This window comes from Phalangium opilio, unplaced genomic scaffold (assembly GCF_054372755.1).
Source record: "Phalangium opilio isolate 3A_F unplaced genomic scaffold, DU_Popi_V2 ptg000048l_1, whole genome shotgun sequence".
Taxonomy (NCBI): Eukaryota; Metazoa; Arthropoda; class Arachnida; order Opiliones; family Phalangiidae; genus Phalangium; species Phalangium opilio.
In genome coordinates, this window is record NW_028324170.1 from 1,380,746 (window position 1) to 1,398,463 (window position 17,718).

A 17,718-nucleotide genomic window follows, 5' to 3' on the forward strand; every position below is an offset into this window, starting at 1 on the left:
TGCTACTGCAAAAAAATTAATACCAGAATGGCGTCCGAGTCCCTATTGAAAATGAGAAGCGTTTAGTCATCTTAAACGAAACGACGCAAAGGCTTAATTATTCGTTTTACAAGAATATCTTTATCAGTGTTTTAGCAGCAAAAAGCAGACGCCCCTAATGTTTCCCCGTCTCTCCCCTCCCCTTCTCCATCCACCTTAATTAGGGTTATTCGTAAAAGGTGCCTTATCGTTAAGGAGCTTCTTGTTTCGAAACTACGATGCGTTTTATAGCCTTAACCGAAGAGTGAAGATATGGGGCCTGAACGTACTTGGCGCTTTCTAAAATGGATAGCTCTAGTTCATTACCGAATATATGCCCTTAGCTTTAAGGGTTTCTTTTTTATCTTGTTCTTGTCGTGTGAAAGACCCAACTACTTTCCTCATCCATAAAAACACACTAATAAAATGTGGAACAATTTTTTAATCAACGCCCTTTTTTTAAGGATATGATGGGATGTTAAAAGCTATAGTTGTTTTCAAGGGTTTGGGGCCTAAAAATGTAATTTAACCAGAAATAACCTATGATCTAACCATAAGTTCATAAGATGTGTTCCTTAAGTTTGTCACTGGTTACAAACTGGAGCTTGTCATGAAGTGACGTAGGTCATAGATTCGGGGTAAAGCGACGCCTGGTGAGGTGCTGTCAAAGGCTTAGTACAGACTAAATAGAAAGTTGGACTGAAAACCGAGTGTAGTCAATTCTCGATTGTCGTTCTCGAAATAGCTCGAGCTGTAAGTCTCTAGCATTATGAAGTTATTATTTGACCTATTTGAACTCGATGAAATCGAATCTAATTTAACCTAACCTAATTGACCACGTCTAATTGTAGAAAGCCGAACCAAGCTTTTTATTTTTTTCAAAGGGTCTTACCTAATTTTAACTTGGTCTTGGACTAATGTAGGAAAATCCACTTGGGCCCATTAAATCTGTTTTTTAATGACCCCCCAAACTTGGTTCTGCAGGCAACTCCAAAGATATATGTAATGTAATGTAATGTACTATACCCTTGTTAACAATTATCATAAAACTTTAATGTTTCTCGTGGTTTGGGATTCCTGTTTTTTTTTTTTTTTTTACCCTTTAAGTCTGAGCCTCTGCTACTTTTGGAAGGGTATAGGGGGATTGTATAATATCTTTGGGACGCAAAGTGGGCTTAAATTAGTTCTTGTTATATAGAGAAAGGCAGTGGCAGCGGCGGCGTTCCATCTTAAGCCTTATGGTCCTTCGTGACCCCTCGTCCGACGGCCACTTTTATTAATAGCCGGACATAATTTACCTTGTCTCGGAATCCCTTTGTATATACATACACCCAACCGAGCCCAGCCTTAACAGTTAAAGGGACGGTGGAAAAGGATGGGAAACTAAGTGATTTCTTTTTTTTATCGATTCTTCTACTAATTTTAAGGCCTACATGAATAGTGAAATATCCATCCGGGAAATATCTTGGAATGATTTTAAATTAGCACCTCCGACCAATCGCGTAACGGAATGTCGTTTTGTTAAGAGAATTCCCGTTTCACGTGCTCCAATGAAATTTAAGAACGAGATTTGATAGAAATTGCGCGCGATACGTGTGATAATCGTGGAGCGAAATATAGGCCTAGAACGTGCCACGGGAATTTTCTTGGTGTTAACAAGAAGGCAGGGCTTTACGCGATTGGTCGGAGGTGCAAATTTTATAATCATTTCTAGAGATTTCCTGGATGTTTCACTATGCAGCAGATGGGACTAGAAGCGATCTGATATACCCTCCCTTTAATCGTAATTTCTATTCTACAAAGGGGTTTAAAGGACTTCTAACTTGATAAAGCCCTTTTCGGCATTAATTTTCTGGCGCGTATACTTTAGATCCCGTCGCGTTCGCCGTTTAAAGGCTCCCTCTCCATCTATTTACTTTGTCTTTAGCCCAGTTTTTTGGTTCCCTCTTAAGCCTTGGCCGAAACTTAAATGACTGGACAATATTTTAGATTTACGAGTCCTTGACCAAAACGATCCAATGTAATTGCCCGCTTGACTTATTTAAAGGAAGGCGATTTACTTTATGATACGCCGTTCTCTTTCCTTAAGTATAAACTTTACTGTCTTAAGTAAGCCTCGGTCAGTATGATAATACTTTGAAAATGTATAAGAGTGTTTTGAATAACAACTCGGGGCACGCTTTGCTAAAACTAAAATGCTTTTAAGTTTTGGACCAAGGCTTAAGTTTTTAATTCGCAACATTAAACAGATAAAGACTGGTGGAATAAAAGACCCGTACTTGTTTCTCAACCAAGGCTTAAGGTTTTTTGGAATCGCTACAGATTATTCTCATTTCCATTTATGTAAATTATCATTTTGGTTGGTTTCATTTCCCCTTCTTGTTTGTAGGCCTATTTTTATATTTTTTCGTAACGATCATTCTGCTTTTTCTCTGGAACTCGAAACCTTTCTAGTTGAAACGATTGACCTATTTATGTCAATTCGGGACTTTAAAATGGTTTGGGAAAAAATGCTCCCTTATCAATCGAAGCGTTATTTTATTATTTCTCTCTCTCTCTCTCCCTCCCCCCCCTCTCTCTCTCTCTCTCTCTCTCTCAAGTTATGTCAAGTAAGAAATTTTTGCAAATGGTATGCGGAGTAACTTTTCGTTATAACTGGGACAAACAACCCAAACCATTATTTTTGATGTTTGTTTATCAAATTTGAATATTGAATAAAATATTGACTGGCAACTCCGTGTGAATTTGCTGCTAGCATAAGTTTATAAGATATGTTCCATAAGTATGAATCACACTACATATACAAGTTCGTAATGATAGAGACTTACAGCTCGAGCTAGTTATTGAACGACAAGCGAGAATTGAAGTCCTACACTCGGTGGTTAATTTTGCAGTCTATCTAGGTCCTATTTAGTCTGCACTAAGCCCCAATTTGACAGCGGCTCACCAGGCGTCGCTTTACCCTGAATCTATGACCTACCTCACTCACTTCATGACAAGCTCCAGTTTGTAACCAATGACAAACCTATGGTGAACATCTCTTATGAACTTATGCTACTAGAAAGAGATAAAAACGAAATAGGTCAATAATAGACCAGTCGTAACCAAAATTGCTCCAAACATTTTCCCTGAAATGGGAGTATAGCTTGCGCGCGCAATTTTATTTAAAATGGTCCGTTTTTCTGACAAAACCCGATACCCTATAAAATATGGCGTGTGTGGAACACGGTCATGGATATATCGCCTGGGGATTTGCCCCCTTCAAAAATCACACACAAAAAAAAACACTGCTCCAACGAAGTATATAAGTTACATGCAAAACTAGAGTACGTACTTCCTCCTTGTCATTTTTTTTATCAAAGAATGACATTTAGTCCCTAGTCCCTAGACACGTCCCTTGGGGCTTTACCCCCCGGGGGAAGTGTATACGTATATATACTTTTAAAAAAAGCCAGCGAACCCCAGATGTTGTATGTTGAAAAAAAAAATCAAAGAGAGGGTTATATGGGAGAGATAAGTTTGACGATTTCTTGAAGGATTGCTTAATCGAAGTGATCGATAGGGAAAGGGGGTTGACAACGTGGGGAACTTACCCCCCACATGTTATCATCTTAAGTCAAAGGCTAAGAAATAAGGACAGAAACAAGCTTAAGGAATTTTTAGTATCTTTCTTTTTTTTATTCTTTTTTTTGTAACAACATATCGTGATTGATTTTTTTTTTTTTTAACTTTTCTCTGGCCCTTCTCCCCTGTTTGACTTGGGAATTTTCCAAGAAACTCAGTGACGTCATAGGGACTTGTAAAGGAATTATCTGTAATGTTATAATGTTAAGTGTGATGCTCACTTATTGTTAATGAAGATGTGATCTTATAGTCCGAGTATGAGTTCTGCCAATCCTGACTATACTTATTATTATTATCAGAAGGGGATAATAGAAGAAGGATGACACTGTATCCTCTTAATGCTTTAGTTATGTAACGTCATTCTTCCCAGGCTCCCCCTTTTAGTTTGCTTTCCCGCTCATCAAACTACAAATGGGCATCGCACCTGTAAGGTGAATTCAATAGTTGTTTGGCACTAAATCCCCAGCAACCATCCCACAAACCTCGTCTTGACGTGGGACAAAATGCACAAGCGCGTCTTGCCAAATATTTAAACGCTAATATAGTAATGATGAGGGAACTATTTATCGTGGATGTGATTCGGTTTAGTAACCTTGCTCTAAGTGTTCCGATGTTGGAAAGATGACGTTACAATCACCCCGCTTTGTCGTACACTTCTCTCGAAGAGAATTATTATATACTTCTGTTATTATACAGTAAATCGAAGTACGCCGTTTACGAGTTATGATTTGTTTAAGTGTTTTAGGGATGACCCCTTAATTATATTAGCGTTGTCTTCCTTCAGTTTCTTACTTAATTTTAAGGGGGTCATCCGTAAAACATTCCCAATCAGAACTGCATGTGGTTCTTAGGGAAAAATGTCATAGAAAGAGTTACATTTTAGACTCGAAATTAATTTCTCGTATCACTTATAATTTAATGAGTTTTGGAAAGCTCAAATTGAATTTTAATTTATGAAATTTTAAAAAGAAACGTTAGCCCTTTGAAGTATTAATTATGGTTAGGATGGCTTTAATTTTTTAAATGAGATTATAATTTCCGACTCTCGTTTTCAGCTGAAAGAGGTTATGTTTGTTTAGAGTAATGGCAGTTCGCTTTCTTTAATTGTATAATTATATAATAAAATAATATGGGGTGCTGATACTCTTATTTTTCTTAAATAATTTCTATTTTTGGAAATCTTAAAAGAAAGAATTTAATTTTTTTTAAAGAGAAGCTTAGAAAATTAATTATGAGTTGGTTTTAATTTAATTAACGCGTATGGCTTCATTTATCATCAGATATCCTAGGTCTGTTTTCCAGATGAAATTAAATAAGGTTAAGTTTAATGTAAATAATTTAAATATAACTTAAGGCTTAGCTTAACTTATCGTAAGCTATCATCCATGGTCAGTTGTCCAGTTAAGTGGATGAAGATAAAAATTTATGGTTATGCGGGTTGCTCGCTCTCGTTAAGTCTTTTTCGATAAATATTAACCGAGTGTTACTATTGGATGGATTCGAGAGATGAAAGATGGAGCAAAACTATATCTATATATAATATTATAAATATTTGGCGCTATTTCCGTTTTTAAGGCAGCCACACACACACAACGAATCTCTTCGGTATGTGAACTGAACGCCCGTATACAACCCGAGTCTCGTCGACAAAAACAGTAAACTCATTATATAAACAAGCCGTGAGGTTACCAAAACAATTTTACTAATAGTCCACACCGAATATGTGGCAACGGCTTAAGAAGGCAACTTAAGGGAACGGAAGCCAAACTCCTTGACGCGATCAGAAAATATTTGGTGCGGGCTAAAGTTGGATACGCTCTTCTCGGAAATGGGCGTTGCGGAGGGATACACGGCATCACCGATAGAATCCCAAATAGCAAATATAGCCCTGTACTACTTTTACTTTGACAAGGGTTACCAACCTACCTGGATATTCCTGGAAAACAGGAAGACATACATAATGATTAGTCTATAGCTTTTCCCATAAAATCCGCCTAGATACAGTTGAAAAGAAAGAAAAGTTAATACACGATAATTCCTATTAGCTGTTATGTATCCCTAATTCATGGTACTGTAGTCATTATCAAAACCAAAACATCATTTCTTACTTTTCTAAGTACTTACAAATAAAAATTTTGGGAAATAAAAATTTGGTCAGAAAAAATGACACAAGTTCAGGGAAAAACTTTCTTTTCTGTTTTTGAAAAGGGAATTTTGAACTGAAAAATCTGCAGTTGCAACCCTGTTTTTGTATTCATTCTCAAACTCGGATATAGATAGTTTTGCAATGCTCTTTTGGTTAGTATTAGATTTGAGAGGGGAGTATTGGTTCTTAAGGTAAAACTCTAAGCTTACGTCATCTCGATACAGGAGGGGCACGTCCCCCCAAAACCCCAAAAATAGACGCCTCTCTACCCCTTGAAATCTCAACCGGAAAGAAAAGCTCATAGCAACACTGTTGGAAAGCCCAAGAAACGCTTAAGTTATGAGCAAACAGAGGGTAACGTCCGTCGGGGGCATATGCCCCTTTTGACATTATTGATTTTGGGTGTGCAGGGGGCCCAGTGGCTACCACGAAATCAAATATTTAGACCCGCTCCCGGTTGGGTGGTTGGTTGGTTGGGATGGAGGACCCAGTGCAAATAAAACTTATGACTCTGTCCATGCAATGAATACGAACGAGGTGCTTAGGTACTTGCGCTCAACATAAGGTAATAATATATATTTAAGCGACAGTAAGTGAAGTGTACGTGGTTTTAAAATCTGGTTATGGAATTGGAAAAAAATAGGTCAAAAAGACGGGGAATTGGAAAATAAGCCAAAAAGACGGGGAGTTGGGAAAAATAGGCCAAACAAGATGGGAATTGGAAAAATAGGCCAAAAAGACGGGGAATTGGAAAAAATAGGCCAAAAGGACAGGGAATTGAAAAAATAGGCCGAAAGGGTTAGGGAGTTGAAAAGTAGGTCAAAAAGACGGAGTTGAAAACATGGGCCAAAAGGATTAGGGAATTGGTTTTTCGTGTGGAAACTTTCTTGGGTTTATCCAAATTCCGATCAATGTTGAACAGTGAATGTTCCAGCAGCGTTGAACTAATCTATTTCCAAAATAAGAGTTGACTAATATTTACAAACAAACAATATTCTTAACGAAAATCCCTCTTAATATTGACAACTATAGGATTTATTTGACCTCAAAAATAATATGGGCGAAATCCAATTAAGAAAATACAGATTTTAAAATTTTTAAAATCAGACAGGAAAATTTCAATCTGAAAATTATTTATTAATTTCAAATTACGGCAAAAGCTCTTATAGCTTTTTGGGGAGCCACTGCCCCGTATTCTTGGTAGCTGATTGGATTAAAGTACCGGGGTTGGGGGGTTTGTTGAAGCAATGAAGGAGGTCGGGCTTTTCAGTTTACTAAGGTTGTCAATCAGGAACTTAATTACTGGTCTCTCTTGGCTTATATTGGAACAGTCCGGTTACAGATTTGAGTTGTCCAGACCCCCTTAAGCTCGCAAACCACGACTCTGTCGACACGACAGCGGGACACTTGTCTCGACGACCGTGTCCTTGCCTCCGCCTCGTCGTACTACTGCCGCTGAGTTTAATCGATTCTGAAAATTTAAAGCTTTTCAAATGACCGATTCGATTTTTGGGAAAATAATTTAATAAAGGAAGAAGCGCTTCTATTATACTTCCTCGACTCGTTTTGCGGAAGTAAACGTTAAACTTTTATTTAATTTTTAAAATAAATTTTGTAAAAGCAAACATTTTCCGCGTACCTTGCAGCGAATTTTAAATGACAGCCTATTTCATATTATTGGTACCTTTGGTAATTTTATTATTGTAGTACCTACTAGTATACAGGTTGTTTCTGATAAGTCAGGCATAAATTAAGGGGTATGTTATTTTTAAGCGATTTTGAGTCGAAAATGTAACTTCTATCTCCATTTTGTTTACCCTGAGGAACACTGTTTTCTAGTTAAGATTGGATGGAGTATTTTACGGATGACCCCTTAAATTTAATTAAGAAACTAAAAGACAATGATTTCTAATTTAATTTAGGGGGCATCCCTAAAACACTCAAGAGAATAGGAAGCCTCGCGGATATCGAGACTCCCTATTCTCTCACTCAAATCACAACTCGAAAACAGTGTCCCTTAGGGCAAACAAAATGGAGATAGAAGTTACATTTTCGACTCAAAATTGATTTCCCAAAGAACAACCCTCTTAATTTATGAATGCAGACTTATCAGAAACACCCTGTATATTAATTCATGCTAGTAGGTAGGTACTACTGTAATAATGAAAATGGTCTATTTTGAGATGAAAAAAATCCGTGTCAAATTATACAATGAAATCGCTTCAGTTTTTAGATTAAAGCATTATAGCTAAGAAAATAAAAATAAAATGTAGGCCTATAGAATAAAAATCAAGGTTTAAGAAAAATTCAATTATATTTTACGTGATATAAAATGATATGACCCTTAAGCCCAACTATCAACGGTCATAAAAGATTATACCTTAAGGGGATTTAAAAATATTCCACTTTAAAGAAAAGATGATTTTTTTTTTATTTTTTTAATAGGATTAAATCTGGTTTGGTGGGAAACGATCTAGCTTTCCTCGGTTCCACTTTGGACCCCCTAAAAATGAATAGCAAGAAAAAAATAAGGGGCCACCTTAAAATAATCCCCAAAATATCTTAAAGCTAAGCCTGAAGCTTTGGCCATTTTCATACGGTATTAATGTTATCCGTCAAGAGAATTATGTTAAGTACTGTAGAAGAAATTTCATGGCAAAGGCTGCGTGGCCGGCACAAGAAAGATTTGAACTTCTTTTTTTTTATCTCAAAGCAATCTTCGGGTACCCATTTTTAAGGGCGAAAAAGCCATTTTCTTATCCCGACTTTTTATCTCTTACGACATGGATAATAGACCAAAGGAATTGATGGTTCAAATTGTTAGTGGTACCTTGAAGGAGAAGGAGATAAAGAGATGGAGTAGAAACCTCCATACCTATAACGCTGCCGTCTGTACCGCCATCTATGGAACAGTAACGAAGTTATCCCAGTATGATCAGCAAACCACTTGAAGGAGATAAAGCGATGGAGTAGAACCTCCATACTTGTAACGTTGCAATCCTCGTTGCAGTCTGTACCGCCATCTATGGAGCAGCAACGAAGCCATCCTAGCATGCTCAGCTTTTAGGTAGGGTCGTAAGGAACGGAAACGTCGAGGAGGCCCCCTGGGTTTTAAAAAAGAAGCTGTAGTTCTCGTGTAAATACAATGGCGCTACGTGGCAGCACTTAACTATTGCCTCTTCCAAAGGGTAGGGGGCGTGCGTGAGGTGCACTGGGAGACTTACATTGCCTCAAGTCGCCCATCATCAATGCCGCTCCATCTTATCGCTTTTCTCCCTGGTGGTACATTGACAAAATTTGACCAAAAAACGGTTTGGCCTAAAAAAGAAAAACAAATGAAGTAAATAAGAGTTTAAAACCTAGCTTTAAAAGTGCAGCTAGATTTCAAAATTGTGGAGTTCCAATTCCTTGGGTCAATTGCGTCCAGTATTTTTGGCTTTCCTTTGAATAGGAAAGCCATTTCCATCTGGCTGACTGCGGCTTCTCTCAAGCAACCAACCCAGATTTGAGCCCCGAGTTTTTATTCGGCGAAATGCATGCCGGGTAAGATCAGGAAAGGTGCCGCCGTGCATTATATTTCCTCTCCTTTAACTTCACTTAAGGCGGCTTTACATCGCATTATCTTATCTTATATCCGAATGGTTTTAGCACCACCTTGATGTAAAACGCCAGTTCAAAATGCAATGAAAACGCGCCTTTATATATATATGCTCTTCAGTTTGGAAAATCCAAGGCGATCGCTTTCCAAGTTCTTTTAACAACTTTATCCTTCTTGAGTTTTTACTCAGGGGTGGTCAAATGGAATTTGGTCGTTCGTAAGATTGTCTGTCCATTTGTGACTCCTCAGGACTCGGGTTACACCATTGATAAATTAAGGGGTTAACTTCATTATTATTTCGAATTACCTCTCTAGATAGATAGGGCATACTCTGTATCAACGCGACTTCTTGTTTGACGGGGGGTACGGGGTGCACATGCCTTTTTAGGCCTTTTTCTCGCGTATTGATTCGTTTTTATCTGTGGGGCTCTTGCCCCTTTCGCTTAGTCGTCTCCACCAAAAACTGTATTCAAATCGGGGCCAAACCAAAACCCCTTGACTGTTTACTTCTCGCAAAGCTCCACCGATTTCTCTTTTCAGACCCCCCCACCCCGTTCCCCTCCGGCTGCAACAGAAAAGATGAACCCCCTTCCCCCCTATACTATATTCTTATTCAGTCAGAAATAGTCTAGAAAGAAATAGCTAGTCTTGGTTTACTGCCTCTTGCAGTTTTCCTACCTTCACAATTCCATTTGATATTTTTAGGGGGGGATCGCCCCCCCCTTCTGTACGTCATCCTTGGGGTTCCCTTTGTTTGGTCGCTTTAGTCTTTGGCAAGAGCTGAAATGGCCCTTTTTTGCGCTGATAACAGCAATTTTTGGTTCAATTTGAAATTGAATTTTTTTTTATTTCAAAACCCCCCTTCACAGCGTGAGTCTATCCCCCACAGTTTTTTAAAGATGGAGCAACACATTGGGGGGTAGTCTGAACCAATATTCTTCGTTACTCGTCAAGTAGCGAATATGTGACGTAAGCTTCAGATCGTATAAAAATGTTTCAGAAGAGAAAATCATGATTTTTCTCTCGTTTCTTTTTTGTTCAAAACTGGGGAACATTTTTTTTTCCTTCCTTTAAATGTAGTTTCCGTTTTTGGTGGGGCTTTAGACCCCCAGTTGATGTGTGCTCAACCTCTATTTGATGATATGCTTCGTTTAAATCAACCAGTCATATTTTCTTTTTTTTTTTATGTAAAGAAATGGTTTGTTTAAAATCATTTCGAATCAGAGGCGAGGGGGAAAAAACCCTAGGCATGACGATATTTGACCTTTGAACTTTTGGTAACCGAGCAAACTTTAACCGTGTAATCACGTGCAAGCATTATTCTGTTCTGTTTATACAGTATATTATTTTTTCACTGTTAAACTATGTTAGTGCAGGAAACCATGTTCTGGTATTACTTAAGTATATAGTTAAAAATTCAAAATGTAGGAAAATAATTTGAATAATTAAGTTAAATTAAATTAATGTATCATACGCAGTTAGTTTTACGCCGGAAACGTGAGTTTACTAACAAACTGCATTTTATACGAAACCGAGTCATATTTTGAAATTTTTCCCATCAAATCTGTCGCCCAGTTTTTTCTATTTTTTTGGGGAGAAACTTATCTAGTTACTGCAGCCTTCAAAAGTTTCCATCTAATCGAAAACACTCGTGTGTCTAAGCATGGAACATGACGGGAAGCTGTACTCTGTAATATACGGGTTAGGTTAGCTATTCGAAATTGGGCTTAATAGTTAGAAAAAATTGAACAGAAATCACTGGAATCCGTAATTGTTTTGTTTTCCTAGATATTTATAACATACTCCTCAAGTCTTGGTACCTTTTATTGTACGACCAATCAACGCTTCAAGCTCTATTTAATCAAGAAGTGATATCTAGTTTATTAGGGAGAAGGTATAAGATGCCACAGTATTCGCGCGCCATATAGTCCCAGTCCCCCTTTCGAAATAAAAGGTGGGACGTAAAAAGGAGGCCGGGCTATTTTGCCTCTCCTCAGTCGGAAAATACGTAATTTTCGTCATTCGCGTCGCACTGATGTGAGTTTATAAGAACCAATGAGATGCTGGTTGTAATTTAGAGGCGGCGGGGATTAACTCCGGACCTACGTTTAGACTGGAGATAAAGCTAGATTATAAATGTGGTGAATTTATACCTTCTCCCTAATAAACTAGATATAACTTTTTGATTTAATATTATACATGGTGTTCAAAAAGAGGGTGTTAGAACCGAAGCGCAGTATGTTCTATAAATGATTTTGAGTCGAAAATGTAACATTTTGCCTTCCGAAGGGACAACCCATCTGTGCTTTACGGATGACCCCTTAAATTTAAGTAAGAAATTGAAAGACAATCCTAAATTAATTAAGGGGTCATCCTCAAAGCACTCTAATTATAACTTCTCTAGCGTAGCCCTTTGGGGAAAAATGTAATAGAAATTACATTTTCGACTCATAATTGATTTTCCATAGAACCCGGGCTACTATACTGGTTCGAATATCTTGGCCACCCTACTTAATAAATTTGATATATCTCGGACCCTGAGAGAGAGGGGGAGGCGGGCATAGACCCCCGACCCCCTGGGGGGATGAAAAAGATACTAAAAATATTGAGGGGCTCAAGGCCCCCGCCAACGCACCCCTCCCTTCATTGGCAGATTGTAATAAGCGAGTCACGTAGCAGACGGCTCCTTAATAAGATTAAAGACAAACTGTGTCCTGGGAAAAAGGGAACCCATCTAAGAGACGTCCAAGTCCTAAGCCTCGGTCAGTATATCCATGGGAGTAAGACAGGAGGAGGGGGCTCGGTCTCTCTAGATGACCGCAAAGTGGACACGATCAAATTTCTTAAAAACCGGAAGAACCTCCTCGCGTCATTTGATACGTCCGAGGCGAAATTGTACAGATGGGTTGTAGTATAACCTTAATTGTCAAGGACTATTTTTTTCCTATCTGGGTTAAGTGTCATTCCGCCTTACTATTGACTTGCGCATTTTTTATTTAATTTAATTTCTAGTATTTTGTTCTTAGATGAAAAGAATTCTTTTACTTCTATTAAAAGCAAATTAAGTTAAGAGTTAATTAAATATAAGGGGTCATCCGTAAAGTATTTCATGCAATGTTAACTCGACAACAGTGTCCCTTAGGGCAAAATGGAGATAGAAGTTGCATTTACGACTCAAAATCGTGCCTTAATTTATGCCAACACACTGTATATTATTATCAATAACTTTTTAAAATTCTCTCCTAGGTATATAATGTTTTTTAGTGAATACGGTTTTGAATGAAAATAGAGTATATGTTCTCCGGCTATTCCTGGATCAAGTCTTTTTCGGTTGATAAAGAAGTGTATATATATGGAGGGGGGGCGAATATACGATTGTAGCTGCGTGTTATCGAGAGAAAGAGTGAGAGAGTCGAAGGAGAAATTTATAGGAGTATGGGCTGATGGTGACAGTTTACGGATGAGTCCCTTAGAAGGCGCTGAAAGTTGTTCGACTACGATCCATTAATGGCCAAATCGCACCCCGCCCCTACCCACCTTCATACTACCCCATCTCCTTTTTGTTCTAAAAGATGCTTGTTCCTAACAAAGAAAATATGGTAAAAGGAATAGAAAGTTCAAAGTCTTCAATGCCAAAGAATCAAAAGGCATTTTCCAGTTTAAGAAGTCCTGCATTTTGTTTTATTTATTATGCCTAACTAGAAGTAGAAATCGAATCGAAACCTCAAAGGCGCCTTCATCTTCTACTCCTCTTGGTTTATTCTCTATGATCCTACGGGGAGTATAGTAGGGGGCCTTACCCCCACCACTCCCCCATATCCTGAAGGCTTTGAACGGATCCGGATAGACATGAAACAAAAAGGCCCTTTTCTAGGGACGAAAAGGAGGAGGGGCTTGTATTTAATCCTTTTATCCCCTGGTGGCCAGTCTCGTGACATTCATTCATTCTTTAAATAGACATTCGCTGATTCGCCAGCTTGGTTGGCACTTCCGCTTTTCTATACTGCATGGTAGCTCGTGAACGTCGTCTACTATAACGATTGTTCTCTTCGGCGTGGTCTCTGCTAATCAGGAAATTTTTTCATTCAATAAGCCTATCTTCAACTGCTCCTAACTTTGTTTCTATAAGACTTGGAGTAAAATTAATGGTGCCATTAAAGAGATGAGGTTCCGTAGAGTAGTAGCTCCAATTTTCATGATCTTATAACGTTTCGATTAGATCATGACCGAATATGTTCAAAACTTAAATCCGCACCTAAATTTTATATTACTTGACTCTCCTCAACTTCTCCCAACTTTGGTTCTATAAGACTTGGAGTAAAATTAAAGGCACCATTGAAAAGATGGGGTTCCGTAGAGTAATAGCTCCAAGTTTCAAAGGTTCAGCTTCCCGCTTAATGTTTCTGTAACCATAAGAAGTTGAAATGATAAATTCCAAAGAAAAATAATCGTTCGTTGATTTGAAGGATCTACACGAAAGCTGAGATTCCGTAGAGTAATAACACCCAAGTATCATTGTGAGAAATACCGGTCCCGCAAAAGAATGTTCAAAGAAAGTTTCTAGGTAACTCGAGAGTTGCTAATTAGGGTTGATTCGGTCCAAATAATTGTACCTTATTCTTAGTTAAAGGCAAGAAACTGTGACAAAACAATGCGAGATGCGAGGCGACCTACTTAGGGGAGGGGGAAGTTCGTCAACCCCACCCCGAACGGTTCTCTATTATCCTCTTGGAGCTCGGGCGACCATTGGTCGAAGTCTGAAAGAATAGAATACAATTCTAAGCCTTGGAAATGTCAGTGGAAAGAAGAAGAAAAAAAATGCTCCGCTTTGTCTTCTCTGGCTGGGTCTTTGGAGGCTTGTCATTAGGCTTAATTGGACCAATTGCTAGATTGATCGAAGACCCAGAAATTCCCCTTTCGCTACTAACACCCCAGCCACCAACTATTCAAACATCCCCAAAAGCCCAAACCGAAAAGAGAACTTACCTTGTCATAAAGAGTGCGGGCGATGAAGTTACAGGAGGTAAAACTTGGTAAAGCCTTCCACCTCGAAGTTTCTACTTCTTCTCTCTTTCTAGGCGTTTCGGAACCTCATTAACGGACAGTTATTAACCCTTTTCTAAGTAAAAGTACAAGTACCGACGCTAAAACTTCCCCCTCGAACTTAATAACTTGTCTCGAATGCGCTCCTGAAAGGACATTAATCAAAAATGCGAGCGAAAACCAATTGACTACTACTAGGGCCTTGGTCAATTTGATAAATAATTTTTGTTAATAAAAATAGCAGACGACAGGAACGGTAATGAAAATTACTGCCACCGTTGTTATAACGGGTTAGGGAAAACCTAGAAAAGTTTCTTTGGGACGGACCCTAAAAATTATTTTAAGAGAAATTTGATTTTGGTGTCCAGGGAAAATTTGCGCGTTGATAAATATCATTGTTTGTTAAAGCACCGCCTCCTATATTAAATCCAAGCCCGTTCGCCGTCCCAAAAAATTTTCCAGAAGTGGATTTTTAATTCGCCGGTCTCTACCGCTAGAGGCGCGATTTTACCGTCACGGCGCGACGTAAGAGATTTTGAAAACGACCGTTATTTTCCTCTTTTTGAATTGGTTAATTCCTGTCTATGCTAGGTTGGAGATCTTTGATATTTCAGATGAAATAAATAAATAAAAACTGCTAAAAGAATTAAACATGTTCCTATATTAAGTTTTCCATTTCAAATTTTAGTTTACTTTGTTTAATTTTCTTCGCTTAATGAGGGAACTTATTCACTTTAAAGTTAAACCACCGTTGTTAAACTACAGTTTTCAAATTCAAGGGTGAAATTGTACACAATTAGTTCAGCGCAGTATGTAATAACATTCAATTGTTTATCTTTGTTTTCCTAGATTATCCTGTATTTAGATATAATTTATTAATCAATAATCCTATAATTTACTAATCAATAATCGTATAATTTACTAATCAATATTCCTATAATTTACTAATCAATAATCCTATAATTTACTAATCAATAATCGTATAATTTACTAATCAATAATCGTATAATTTACTAATCAAAAATCCTATAATTTACTAATCAATAATCCTAAAATTTCCCTAATCACTTTCCTATAATTCATATGATTTTAATATTTAAATCCTATTTCCTCCCTTAATTTGCATCTCAAATTCCAATTTTTCCTATTCAATTTCAAGATTTTCCCCTACTATGTACTGAATTTAATCTTGGATTATTTCAAATTAATCATGATATGAGAAATATAATCAAATACTTATATCACTTTAGTCAAGGTTGTCCAACTAGTCGAAGAAAATGTATTGTGCGAACACAACCATTATTTCGAATCTCGGATAAATCCCGCCACCTACTGGGATAAAATGGCATTCCTATACAACATAAAGTCCCCCCTAAAAATTTCACCGTGCACGGGCTTGGATTACATATAGGAGGCGGTGGTTAAAGGGATATTTCGGACTGGAATTTCTTTCTGTTTTAATCGAAAGAGCGTATAAAATAATGAATGTATCAATTAGAACCATGTTTCTATCTACAATATTAAAAAAGATACGAGCGATTAAGTTTTGTTATGGACACTACGCGTTAGGCCTTCCCGCCAAGCACTCAGTGGGAGTACCCCTATTGGACGAATCTGTCAGGTGGTACTAGGCGTCCAATAGGGGTACTATCCAGTGCTTCGCGGGAAAACGTAACGCGTAGCGGCATTACGGAAACTTAATTGCTCGTATCTTCATTAATATTGTAGATAGAAACACGGTTCCAATTGATCCATTTATTTTTCTCAACTATTGACGACTAACTTTAGACCTAAAACTAATTTGAAAAAAATCAGATTAAGGAACGAAATAAACTTAGCTTTAAAAGTCAACTAGGAAATTATTTATTTTAAATTTCCATGGCAACCCTGACCATTTCTCTTGGCAAATAGAAAATGTCCGAAGAAGTTCCTTTTGACTCCAAAGGCTATCTTTGTCCGTTACTAAGGTTGATTTTTCTTTCATTTCTTAGAAAAAGATTTGGAAAAGATCTCGTGAATTCTGGGGTTAGAGCCCCTTTCTTTTATTTATTACTTTTCTTCGCTAGGAGGTGGGGGGAGAGTCGCGGGGGCCTGAGCCCATTTTTCTTAATGCTCCTCCCTCCCGGAGGGGGGTGGCCCCATTGAGTAATGATAGAGCCATTTATTTTTGAACTCGCGTGAAATCTTCCTTCTTAGTTTTTCCTAGATTTCCTTAGAAAGAATTTCTTTTCTAAAACGAAACTCTGTGATTTTTACTTTTTCGATCGACGTTGAATCGTTTTTCGAACTGATTTGACGCGATTTCGTCCCGAGATAAACTATAGAGAAAACTTATGTCATTTTACGCAATGGTTCAAAAGGAAATAGACTGTTTAAGCTATAGGAAATAACTCAGTTAAGTTTGTTAACAGGCTCTAACTGTACTTTGAAATTGAAAATTATTTTGAAAAAAGATATATTACAGTGGATTTATTTATCTAGAGTAACTATAAGGGTTTGTAAAAACAGGTCAGGGAAAACCCGAAGAAGTCAGGGAATTTTAAGAATTAGTTTTTTTTAAATAAGGGAGTTTTAAGGATTGGTGTTTCAAAGTCAGGGAATTTTAAGAATTGGGTTTTCAAAGTAAGGGAATTTTAAAAATTGGTGTTTCATAGTCAGGGAATTTTAAAAATTGGTGTTACATGGTCAGGGAATTTTAAGAATTGGGTTTTCAAAGTCAGGGAATTTGATTTTCATTGGGGAATTTCCGTAGGTTCACTCAAATTGCAGTGTTGCTGTTGCACGTTAAAATATGTTTTAAACATAATTTACAATATTTATCATGTTTATAACAAATAATACTCCTTACAAATATCCCTCTTAATTTTAACAACATGCTTTTGTTTGGCCTAAAAATATAATTAGGGAAAATCAAACGAATGGAATTTAAAGTCAACTTTGACATTTGATGATCTGAAAATAATAGATTTGAAATGGTGTTAGTTAGGCCTAACCCCTAGGCAATTTTGAAATTTCATAAGAGAAAGATAGTTTTGACTTTTGACATAAGGTGAAAATTGACTGTACCAAAAGTTAAAGGTCAAAATCTAATTTGCTTAAGTTTATTATCCAAGTTTCTGGTCCCTTTTAAGAACAATTGTTAGGGCGTACGTAGCTCGTTAACTTCAAAAATACACACACGCACTCTCTTTACCAAACTCGTAAATCAAACTAAATTATACGGGACATTTGGTTTTCGCTAAATATAGCTCTTAAAATAGGGCCCTCTTTTGTTTAAAGACTCGGCTCT